The sequence below is a fragment of the Balaenoptera physalus genome (genome assembly GCF_965194825.1).
Source record: "Balaenoptera physalus genome assembly, chromosome: 7".
Classification (NCBI taxonomy): domain Eukaryota; kingdom Metazoa; phylum Chordata; class Mammalia; order Artiodactyla; family Balaenopteridae; genus Balaenoptera; species Balaenoptera physalus.
The window spans coordinates 2,659,131-2,671,991 of NC_138886.1; the positions used below are offsets into that span (position 1 = coordinate 2,659,131).

General features: G+C 51.5%; 1 long non-coding RNA gene across 1 annotated transcript; it reads right to left on the reverse strand.

Annotated features, from left to right (window-relative positions):
* Positions 1-11,168: 11,168 nt before the first annotated feature.
* On the reverse strand, positions 11,169-12,814 carry LOC309664796. Its single transcript, XR_014266051.1, has 2 exons — positions 12,234-12,814; positions 11,169-11,909 (listed from the first exon to the last, which is right to left on the reverse strand). It is a non-coding gene; the product is annotated as an uncharacterized lncRNA (long non-coding RNA).
* Positions 12,815-12,861: the final 47 nt, after the last annotated feature.

Here is a 12,861-nt window from a genome sequence, read left to right on the forward strand (position 1 = left end):
AAGTGCTTATATTAAAACAGAAGAATGGTCTCAGATAAATAATATAAGCTCCCTCCTTAAACTAGAAAAGTAAAAGTAAGATAAAGCCAAAGTAAGCAGAAGAAAGGAAATAAAAACAAGAGCAGAAATCAATAAGATTGAAAACAAAAGCAATAGAGAAAATCAATGAAACTAAGAGCTGGCTCTTTGAAAAGTCCAATAAAATTAGTAAAACTATAGCTAGACTGACAAAAAAGAGAGAAAACACAATTTACCAATCTCAGGAATTAAAGAGAAGATATCATTACAGACACCTCCCCACACACATTACGGGGATGATAAAAGAATACCACGAACAACACTATGCACATAAAGTCATCAACTTCAACGAAATGGATGAATTCCTTGAAAAGCACAATCTTACCCAAACTCACCCAAGAAGAAATAGATAACATGAACAGTCTCATATCTATTAAGTAAATAGAATTTTCAGTTTAAAATTTTACAAAAAAGAAAATAATCTAGGCCCGGAAAGTTTCACTAGAAATTCCACTCAAATTTAAAGAAGAAATAACACCAATTCTACATAATCTCTCCCAGAAAATAGAAGAGGAGGAAAGTCTAGCCCCTATCATGAGGTCAGCATTAATCTGATACAAAACCTGACAAAGACAATTCAAGAAAAGAAAACTACAGACATATATCCCTCATGAACATATGTGCAAAATCCCTAATATAATATTAGCAAGTTAACTCCAGCAATAAATAAAAAGAATAACACTTCATTACCAAGTGAGGCTTATCCTAGGAATACAAGGTTGGTTTAACATTTGAAAGTCAATGAATGTAATCCAGCGTGTTAACAGACTAAAGAAGAAAAATCACATGATCATAACAATTGATGCAGAAAACGCTTTTGACACAAATTCGATATCAATCCATGACAAAACCCTTGAAAACTAGGAATAGAAAGAAATTTTCTTAACCTTAAGGGCATCTACAAAAACCTACAGTCAATTTCATACTGAATGGTCAGAGACTGGATGTTCTCCACTAAGATGAGGAATAAGGCAAGGTAGTCCACTCTCAGTTTCCAGCCCTGAGAAGTTTCCTGCAATAAGGCAAAAAAAGGGGGGGGGTCATCTTTTCAAAGAACAAACTCTTGATTTCATTGATTTTCTTTATTGTTTTTTTCTATTCTCTATTTTATTTATCTCTGTTCTCTTTATTATTTTCTTTCTTCAGCTAGCTTTGGGTTTAGTTTGTTCTTCTTTTTCTAGTTCCTTAAGGTGTAAAGTTAGATTGTTGATTTGAAGTCTTTCTTTTTTTAAATGTGAGTCTTTATGGTGATAAATTTTTTTCTTAGTGCTGCATTCACTGCATCCATTAAGTCTGGCATGCTGTGTTTTTGTTTCCATTTGTCTCAAGATATATTCCAACTTCCCTTGTGATTTCTCCTTTGATCCATTTGTTGTTAAATAGAGTGTTATTTAACGTCCACACACTTAAAAATCTTCCTTCCTTCTGCTATTGATTTTTAGTTTCATTTCATTGTGTTGGGGAAAGACACTGCATATTTCAATCTTTATAATCTTTTAGAGCTTGTTTGGTAGCCTTACATATGATCTATCTTGGAGAATATTCCATAAGCACTTGAGAAAATGTGTATTCTGCAGTTGTTGAGTGGAGTGTTCTGTATATGTCTGTTAGGTTCAATTGGTTTATAGTTTGCTTTATATATTTTAGACCACTGATGTTTGGTGCACATACGTTTATAATTGCTACATCTTCTTGGTGAATCAACTCTTCTATCAGTGTGTAATGTCATTCTTTGCCTCTTTTAATAGTTTTTAAAAGGTTTTAAAGTCTATTTTGTCTGATACTAGTGTAGCCACCCTTGGTCTCTTTTGGTTGCTATTTACATGGATTATCTTTTGCCATCCTTTCACCTTTTTTTTTTTTTTTTTGGCCATGCCACAGGCATGAGGGATCTTAGTTCCGCAACCAGGGATTGAACCCGGGCCCCCTGCAATGGAAGCACAGAGTCCTAACAACTGGACCACCAGGGAATTCCCCATCCTTTCACTTTCAACCTATTTGTGTACTTAGATCTAAAGTAAATTTCCTTTGCTTGATTTTTGGCAAAAGTCCAGAGACATTTCAATAGGGAAAGGATAGTCTTTTCAACAAATGGTGTTGGAAGAATTGTACATTTATTGCATTAAAATATACCTATACCTCACACCTAATACAAAATTTAACTCAATCTGGATCATAGATCTACATGTAAAATGTAAAATTATAACTCTTTTAGAAGAAAGACCATGGACTAGGCAGAGTTGTTAGATAGGACATTACAAAAACAATTCATAAAAGAAAAAAATTGGCAAATTGAACTTCATCAAAAATTTTTTAAAAACCCTTTATTTCGTGAAAGACACTGCTAAGAGAATGACGATAAGTACAGACTGGGAGAAAATGTTTGTTAATTACATATCCTGCAAACGAATGTATCTATAATACAGAAATAACTCTCATTACTCAAAAATAAGAAAACAAACAACCCAAATTTAAAAATTAGCAAAATAGAGAATTCCTCAGCAGTCCAGTGGTTAGGACTCTGTGCTTCCACTGCAGGGGGCATGGGTTTGATCCCTGTTTGGAGAACTAAGATCCCGCAAGCCCATGGTGTGGCCAATAAAAATTTTAAAAAATTTTTAATTAGCAAAATATTTAAACGGAATAATTTAAATACTTCACCAAAGAAGATATGGAGGTGAAAAATAAGCACAACAATAGCCAAAAGATAGAAACAAACCGTCTGTCAATAGATGAATGGATTAAAAAATGTGGTATAGACATATGAAGGAATTTATTCATCCATAAAAAGGAATGAAGTACTGACACATGCTACTATGGATGAACTTTGAAGACATTATGCTAATAATCCAGACTCAAAAGGAAAAAGAATTCATGATTCCACTGGTATGAAGTACCTAAAATGGGCAAATTCAGAGAGACAGAAAGTAGAATAGAGAGTCTCAGGGGCTGGGTTGGGGGAGGTGGGAATAGGAGGTTTATGTTTAATGGGTACAGAGTTTATGCTGAGGATGTTTAGGATGATGAGAAAGTTCTGGAAATGGATAGTGGTGATAGTTGCAACAATGTGCTGAAGGTACTTAATGCCACTGAACTATACAGTTGACCCTTGAACAACATGGGTTTGAACCGTGTGGCTCCACTTATATGCGGATTTTTTTCAACAGTGAATACTGCTGGATCCACAGTCAGCTGAATCCGCAGATGCAGAACTACAGATACAAAGGAACTGTGTGTACGGAGGAACCATGTACAAGGAGGCTGATTAAAAGTTCCAGGTGGATTTTCAGCTACGTAGATGGTTGGCACCCCTAACCCCCGAGTTGTTCAAGGGTCAACTGTATACTTAAAAATGGTTAAAATGGTACATGTTATGTTCTGTGTATTTTACCGCAATAAAAAACTGTTGGCAAAAAGCCCACAGTGAGACTTCACTACACATCTGTTAGAATGGGGAAAAACCTGATCATACCAAGTTCTGGTGAGGCCGTTGAACAACGAGAGCTCTTACACACTGCTGGTGGGAATGCAAAATGGTCCAGTTACTCTGGAAAACAGCTTTGCAGTTTCTTAAAAGTTAAACACATACCTCCCCAAAAGATCCAGCAATCCCACTCCTGTGTATTGACTCAAGAGAAATGAAAATTTGTGTTCACGCCAAAACCTCTGCATGGTGCTTCCCTGGTGGCCCAGTGGTTAAGAATCCGCCTGCCAATGCAGGGGACACGGGTTTGAGCCCTGATCCGGGAAGATTCCACATGCCACGGAGCAACTAAGCCCGTGCGCCACAACTACTGAGCCTGCGCTCTAGAGCCCGCGAGCCACAACTACTGAGTCTGCGTGCCACAACTACTGAAGCCTGCGTGCCTAGAGCCTGTGCTCCGCAACAAGAGAAGCCACCGCAATGAGAAGCCCGCACACCGCAATGAAGAGTAGCCCCCACTCGTCGCAACTAGAGAAAGCCGTGCACAGCAGCAAAGAACCAAAGCAGCCAAAAATAAATAAATAAAACAAAAAACAAAAAACCTCTGCATGAATGCTTATAGCAGCTCTATTCATGATCACCCCAAACTGGAAACAACCCAATTGTCCTTCAGTGAGTAAATGGTTAAACAAACAGCAGTCCATCCATGCAATGGAATATTACTCAGCAATGAAGAAGAACAGACTTGATACAGCAACAGCATGCATGACTCTCAGAGGCAGTATGCTGAGTGAAAGAAGCCAGCCTCAAAGGTTACCTACCGTCTAATTCCGTTTGTACGTCATTCTGGAAAAGACAAGACTGTAGGATGTAGGACACATCTGTGATGGCCAGGGGTTAGGGATGGGGGGGATTTGACTGCAAAGGGCAGCAGGAGGAATGTGAGGGTTTGGTATTCGACAGTCCTGATTATGGTGGTGGTGGCACAAATACACATGTGTGTAAAACTCATAGAACTGGAGAGCGCCCCTTCCATTTCAATTTTATAATATATCAATTTAAAAAGAAGTAAAAGACTTGTAAACAACTGGACCTACTGAGTGCTCACTGGGTTCTAGACCCTGCACCGCATTCCACGTTATTACATAAGAATCTTTCACACACCCCACCGGTTGGGCTCACCATCCCCATTTTACAGATGAGGAAACTGAGGTGTAGGGAGGGGCCTGGGTGTGTCTGACTGCAGAACTCATGCTGGTAGCGACTACGCAGTTGAGAGCCTTGTAAAAGTGAAGTCCGTGTTCAGGCTGTGGGGCCAGCAGGCCTGCTTCACGGAGCCTTCAGGGAGACTGAGAAGATGCCCATGGCTTCCTCGGGGATAAACCTGTACTCTGGCACTGGACAGACCACCCAATGGGAGGGGGACAGAGGCCGAGAGCCAAAGCGGATCACCCGGGCCGGCTGGCTGGGCGAGCACCGCAGGATGGCTGGAGCTGTCTGGATACCGTGCCAGGCAGGCCGAGGCAGCTGGTCACACCACGGCCGCTTCGAAGCTCCCGTCGGCCAGCACCGGCCCTGCCAAAGGAGCAGCCCTGGGCCAGGACACTCCCCACCCCCGAGAGCGTAGCTGAAGAGGGGATACTGGCCAAAAGTGGCCTCCCCCAGGCTTGCCATTGGGAATGGGATCAGGAGAGACTGAGGCCCTTAGAAGGACGAGCTGAGGCTGAATGGGGTCGGGGTTGGGGGCGAGGGCCGCGGGGGGGCGTGGGGCAGCGTCAGAGGGAGCAGAGGCTGGGAAAGCAGGGGGGACGGCAGGCCTGACCGAGGTCTAAGCCACAGGGAGAGATGGCGGGGGTGGACTCGCCCGAGGCACGGGTACGTCGGGGCTGGCCCCAGAACAGTGTTCCTCCGAGCGTGGCCAGGATGCTGCAGGGGGCCAGCTGGAGCTGCAGTCACCTGGGCTCCCGCCAGGCCCACGGGGGGCCCCAGGTCTGAGAGGCTCTACGCCCCGTGAGGCACCCAGAAGCCAAGGCCCCCTGCAGCCTTGCCACCTGCGGCAGGCAGCTCTCAGAGGGGCTTCCCCTGCTGCCCTTGCACCCACCAGAGGTAGCCTGGGGCACTGGGGGGGCTCCGCATTCAGGGCCCCGAGGGCCGCAGACAGCAACCCTAGCCCCTCTTAGACTGAAACCCAGCCACGTTGGTCTCCTTGCCTCGGACTCACTGCAGGCTGCTCCATCCAGGCCCAGGCCCACCTCCTTCTCCCAGCATTTCCTAACGAGGGTCGGGCTTCCTGCACAGCTGAGAGCTGGGCCGAACGCCTCGGGCTCACGATGGCTTTGCTCTGGCAGCAGCCCTACAAGGCAAGTCCGCCCTCACATCACCCTCATTTTCAGGGGAGGAAGCAGAACCCATGGAATGAGTGTCCAGGCCACTCTGGGTGACCCAGCCAGTCTCTGGGTGCCACGGTCTGAGCCCAGGGCCCTGCTCTCAGCCCCGTTCCTACTGCTGCCCCAGGAGGGTTGGTTTCTTCCATCCTTGTGTCTTCTGGACCCTCTGCAAGCTTGGGGCAATCCCCGGGTGTGGGGAGCTGCAGGCTCGCCTCCCTGCCAGGCCCCATCCTCGAGCTGAGCTTTTCCCGTCCCACTGTCTACATCCTGAAGCCCCGCTCTCCGCAGCTTGCTGGCTGGGCCCTGCCTGCTGCTCCAGCCTCACGCCTTCGCTCCTCCACGCCGCTGGCCTTTGTTTATGTGGCCCGTTCTCCCCTCCCCGACCGCCCTCCCCCACCGGCCTGCATCCTGATTGTGGGCCAGCCCCTGCGCTTCGGGTGCCTCTGGTCAAACACCATCTGGGAAGGCCTCCTTGACTTTCCACCAACCCGCTAGAAGCCTATTCTAGAACCTGGCACCACGTTCTGGGACCACTGGCTTGTGGGTCTGGCTCCCTTTAGACAGAGAGCTCCCCCGGGCAGGGGCCCTGCGGGGCCAGCTTCACATCTCTGGCCCCCGGCAGCACGGGGTATGTGGGCCCATCCCGGGGGTGCTGGTGGGTGAGAGGGGGCCGGGGAATGGGCTGGATGGAGGGAGAAGTGTTTGTAATGGCCTACTTAAATCGTATGTCATTCTCCTATTGTGGAAATGAAGGAAACAGGAGACCCATTATTACTCCCTTTAATCACAAAGAACATCCGATTGGAAGACTCTCCGGGGGGTGTAAAAGGAAAACTGAAGGGTGCCCCCTCCCATCCTTCCTAGTCCCCTCCCCCGGGCACCTGTGACAGGGATGAATCCTCCAGAGACTGTGCCCGTAGATTCTCACTTTCTCCCTACACACAGCTTTGTTTTACAACAATTGTATTGTCCTGTGCACATTCTCTTTCTCCATGTGCCATGGCGGCCGTCCCTCCACTCACGATGCCCCCAGCTACCTCATTCTCCTGGAGGCTGCAGAACGTTCCAGTATCCAATGTACCATGACGGATTCACCTCTTCCCCTAGGGATGGACATTTACGTTGTCTCCGATTATTTCATCCTTATAAATAATGTTGCTGTGGGACTTCCCTGGTGGTCCAGTGGTTAGGACTCCGTGCTTGCACTGCTGGGGCCCGGTTTGCTCCCTGGTCGGGGAACTAAGATCCCGCAGGCCTTGTGGCGCGCCCAAAAAAAAAAAAATTGTTGCCGTGAACTTCCTTGGGCAGCCTGCGGCCTTCTGCAGCTGTTTCCGATTCCCCGAAGGGAACCGCCGCAGGGTCTGTGTGTTCTAAAGGGCACTGAGGTCCATCTTTCATTGGGGTTTTAGGGACTACTGTCTCTATTATTTAAATGGCATTCCTACCGTTGTGGCCCCTCCTCTTTGGTCCCCGGACAGCTTTAACATGAATTCATGTCTGGGATTAGAACTAGCCAGGACTTCCACGCCCCACTTCCTCTGCCCCAGACTGCGCCAGTCGGCCCCAATTTCGAGTTTGCTCCAACTTCCCAAAGCGGGCCCACAGTGGGGAACGCCTGTCCCATTTGCTGGGAGCTGGGAGCTGGAAGCTCTGGCAACGGGTGTGGGTGGAGTGGGGTGGCCCTCCCTGCCGCCAGTTCCATCCCCCAAGGTCAGGCTCACACAGGAAGACAGCTGCGAGGAAGCCCTGGCTGCTGGCCAGCCTTGGAGAAGCCTTGCCCACGGTGCCTGCAAATGCGAGGCCCTTAGCTGTTGGCAGGGGGATTTAAAGGCCCCGAGGATGGAGGCAAGTGGGGACGCAGATGGAGGGGGCACCGAGGCTCCTCGGGGGAGCCAGGGCTGGAGGGAGCGTGCCGGCAGCTGCAGCCAGAGCGCCTGGGCACAGACTTCGGCCCCTGGCGTTTCCCCTGTGTCAGCTTTTCTATTTTAGGCTGGTTGCTCCTCGTCAGGGAATTCTCAGCGAGCCGTGGGAAACCCAGAAAGGCGGGCGCTGTGTCTGCGCGCCCTTCCGCGGCCCTGGGGTGCCCTCCAGCACCCGGGCGAGGGGCGCACCCGGGTTGGCATGCTCGCTCGCCTACACGAAGGTCACCCTTTCCCTGGGTTACGTGTCCCGTCGAGAATGTTCCCAACTTGCGACCCAGTCGGGCTCCTGGATCTTATCCCACAGCAACAATTCGCAGACGTGAAACCCTGGCAACGGCCCAAGCGTGCAGCGCGGGGCTCACCGCGGCCGTGGGAAGGGGATGGAGAGCGCTGCGCGGGGCGACGTGGGAAAAGGCCGCGACAGGCGCTGAGCAGGAAGGGTGACCGCGGGGTGGCTGTGATTACAGTTACGTGGAAACCGTGTCTGCGCACGGAAGACGGCGGGCGGCTGGTGGCACGCGCGGGAGACTCAAGGCCGAGGGCGGGGTCAAGCCCCAGCTCTGCCGTTCGCTCTGGCCTTGGGACCCTCTGCGCCTCCACTTTCCTTATCTGTGAACCTCAGACTAGCTCACCGCCACGTTTGGGGTTTAAGGAGACCGTGTTTATAATCCTCCCTCAGGCCAGGAGGACTCAGAAAGGCACATATTAGGGGCTCAGGAAGGGCAGCTGCAGTGGGTTTTATAACAGGGACAAATGGAAATAGTTTGACAGGACCGGGAAACACCTGTGGGAGACCAGCAGCCAGATTCACATCCCTTAAAAAGGGCCCCATAAGCCGCTGCTGCACAATCCACACCGGCTCCCCCTCCCCCTCCCCCCGCCAACCCGGAAAAAACCTCTAAAGCCTTTGAAAAAGATCCCCTGGCTTTTGGGGCCTCTGATTTCCATCTTGCCTGTCACAGGAGCTGTTTCTTTTCTCGCTGCTGGGACCCTCTCACCCGGGCCGAGGCGGGGAGGGGCACTTGCAGGCCCTTTGCAGACCGGAACAGGCGGGGCCTGGCTTTGGAAGTGGGAGCCGCGTTCCGCGGATTCCTGCCGGGCGCTCCGCCCAGCCTGGCTCCGGGCCAGACCGGTGCCCGCAGCGCCCAGCTCCACCTGGAGAGGGCCCACCCGGAGGCACCCAGGCCTGGAGCCAGGCGGAGGCTCGCGGCAGAGGGGTTTCGTGGTGGGGACTTTCCAACAAGTGAGGGTAGGTTTAAATCCAACTGGAAGTGAAATCGAACATTCCAGGATCCATTCATCTGGAGGGTCTATCCCCTACTGTGTCCCCTGCCAGCAGGCATCTCAGCCCAGACGGGCCACCCCTGCTCCTATGAGCCCACAGGAGTGATGGAAGTGGAGGTGGCTTCAGGTGACTGTCCCCGCTTCCCTGAGACGGAGGGGCTGCTGGGGATGAGAGCTTTCAGTTCTGAAACAGGACAGTGCCAGGCAAACTGGATGGTCAGTCTCCCTGGGGAGAGCAACCTACAGGGCTGACCTCAGGGAGGGTGGCACCAGGAGGGGAGGCCATGCAGGGGTGCTTCCTAGCCAGTGGGAGGGGGAAGGGAGACAAGGAAGGATACGTGGGGCTGGGGGCCACACTGGGCAAAGGCCATGGAAGGAGGGAAGCTGACATCAGGAGAAATCTTGTCAATGTCAAAAGCTGGTATTCTTGCTGTCTAATCTGCTCTTTCTGTACCCAGGAAAGTGAGGCCAGGGGAGGAAGAAAAGGAGGGTGGCAGTTAGGACTAGAAGTGGCTTTTGGGGCACCAGGGTTGAGAGCTGAGAGCCGCTGGGCCCCAGGGGTCGAGGGGCAACTGCCTGTCCTGATGGACTGCAGGGAGGTGTGGGGAAAGGGAGAGCAGAGATCAGGGAGGGAAAAGGGGGACAGAGTCTCCCAAACCAGCTGCCCTGGCGTAGTTACCAGGGGAAAAGGAGTTTTAACACAAAACCCCACTGACCTTGGCTGGCAGGAGCCTTGGGGTCTCCGGGCAGCGTCAGCAGCTCCCTGAAATGTGGCCCAGCAGAGGTGGCCCGTCCAGTCAGGAAATCTGGTGAGCAGTGCTTGGAGGCCCTGGGTCCTGGGCGTCTTCCATGACCCTCCCTCGTCAACTGCCATGGAATCCAAAGCTCTGGGCCTGGCCATTAAAGGGCCAGTGTTGCCCACCCAGCGTCCTGCCCGCTGTGGGGAGCGTCACAGCCTTCCTGCCACGTCTGCCACATCATCTGTTCCTCTGTCACCTCCCGGCAAGCCCTGATCGAGTTCTGTCCCTGATGAAGTATTTATCACTAGGTGACAAAATATGGTTTTTCAAAAGCTTCAAGTCCTATAAGAAGGTGATGTTCTCCATTTCAGCTCTGCCACTTCCATAGACCCTTGCTGACTGCTCCCGTTGACATAGGTTGCTCCTTTGCTGTTCATACCTCCGTCCATCCACCCACCCACCATCCACCATGCAGGCATCTATCCATCCGTCCATGTATCCATCCACCCACCATCCATCCATCCACCCGTCCACCCGATAAGCACCACTGAGTGTGTATCGTGTAGTCTGGTGGTTGCAAATGCAGCCTCTGCCTTGCCAGCCCTGAATTCCATGGTTGTGGCTACTGCCTATGGGTCCTTGGGAAGCTTCTCAACCTCTCTTATTCTCAACCTCAGTTTCCTCGTTGTGAAAAGGAATAAAGGCACTTACTTCACAGGCTTGCTGTGCAGGTGCAGGTGCAGGCAGGTAACATATGTAACAGACTTACCAAAGAATAAAGCACGCAGGTGCTACTCCTCTCATCCTGGGCCACCTGCCCAGAGTGCTGTGATGAGGACCCCGACGCAGCTCAGCCGGGAGACACTGAACAAGGAATTACGATGAAAGAAGAGTGTTTCTGCTGGGGAGGAGGTGGGAGCCGTGAAAATGTAGCCAGGAAGACTCACCAGGTTTGGGGCTCGCGGGAGGAAGCCCAAGTAGATGGACGTTGGCTGTCGGTGGGAAGGGTGCCCTGAGGAGCAGGAGAGCCTGGTGGAGGGACCTGGGTGAGTCGGGAGGGTGCCCAGACATGCTCGGGTTGTCTGGTTGATGGGACAGCCTGGAGATATGTTGTATTTATAAAAATCGTTCACGGAAACAGGTTCATTTGCCAATTAGCTCCCACTGGCCAAAGCACAGTTATAAATGTTTTAAAAAAACAAATCTCCAAAATGTTTTCTCCTTCTCTAGTTTTTATTCTCCCTTCCATTTCCACTTGTGATTTTTCTGAGCCTGACCGCATTTGGGGAGGGTTATAAAAGGATTTAAAACTTAAGACAATAAACAAATCACCTGCTTTTGTTAAATTGCTTTACTTGCTATGTTATTTGGTTTCAGGATTTTAGCTATGACCGCAAAAACACTCAACAGATTTAGAAGATTTTCTCATTTTAACTGGAAGGCTCTATCTCCTGGGGGTGGGGTGGGGGAGGAAGGCAAGACCAATTTACCTGGGAGCCTGGTTCGAGTTGAGTTCCAGGGTCAGGAAGTACTTCCGATTTGGGGCTGGGATCCGGGGTGCACAGTTTGGGGGTGGCACTAGGCTACAGGGGGAGGCCAGTCTGGTAAACCCCGCCAGCAGAGACTGGGTTTGGACCCGAGGGCAATGGGAAGCCGGCTCTGAGTCGTAAACTGGGGAGTGACAGATCAGACCTGGGGTTTTATAAGTTCTTCTGACAGTGCTTTGGAGAGGTTTGGAAGAGGCCAGCTGGGAGGTGGGACTGGGGTAGGGATGGAGGGAGGGAAGAGGATGGCTATAAGAGCTGTCTGAGAGGTGAGGGAGGGGTCTACGTAATGGCCTCTGTTTCTGGCCCAGGCAGCCAGGTGGATGCAGATGCCCTTCTTCATCCGGAACTGATTTTGTTACCTTTGGTAGTCAAGGCCTTATGCTCCAGGGCACCTGGCCCAAGATGACTAGGGCTCCAGGGCACAGAGATCCACATCCGGCCAGGCGGGGCCAGACTGGGACTTTGCTTCCCCCGCATCCTTCTTGGGAGGGGCACTCCAGCCGGCATGTCGATAGTCGCTCCCGTATCTATGACAACCACACAACTCATTTTCCCTGGGCATTTCCATTTAAAATGCTCTGTCCTTTTGTTTGCACGGGTTCCTGTGTCATATTTGGTGTTCCCATTTTTAGTTGGGAAATAAGAGACTGCATGTCTTTCTACCCACGGGCCTGAATGGGGCTGCGGAGAACATCCACGACTCTAAGACCTATGTGGGTAGCAGAAGTAGGGCAGTGGGGTGAGAATGCGCAGGCTTTGGGGCCAGAACGCCGGCTCCGGGTTCTCCTTGTGCCCCTGAGCCCTCCTCTCCGGGCCTCCCCTTCCCCGCTTGTAACTGGAGGTGATAATACCTGTCTGGGCCATCACCCTGCAGACAGCAGAGCAGCCCGCACGCAGTGACTGTTCGCATCTCCGCGCTGGGGGCTCAGGAGGGAGCAGGTGCGCCCCGCGGGCTCTCTGCACGGAGGGATCGGGAAGACCCGGATAACCCGGCCGCCGGCCTTGCGGGAGAGCTGGTGGGCGCAGTGCGGGGGACGCAGCTCCCAGAGCCCGGCTTCTGAACCTTCTGGAGCTCAGGTTCTTCGCTTCAAACTTGGAAGGTAAGGGCCCCTGTACGGGGGTGTCCCGAGATTGATGGAGACTCCACGCAGAGACACCGCCGGGGCCGGTCGGACGCTCGGGACGCGGTAGCCGCCGCTCCCCAGCGGGCGCGAGGACGGACGGACGCGACCGCACAGGTGCCCCAGCCCAGGAGAAACGTTAGGGCCCCGACTCCGCCCCGCGAATCTCGGGGGCGGGGTGCTCTCTCCTCCCTGGGCGCTGCTGCAGGGCGAGCTCAGGATGTGAACAATCGAGGGGCACATGAGCATTTCCTGTAGGTATCTTCTTCCTAATTCAGTTTTCAGAAAGTGCAGGAGAAGGGCCGGAACCGGCCACCTTTTGGGTTAACGCCTGTAAACAGGAGGCACGGGCGGCACA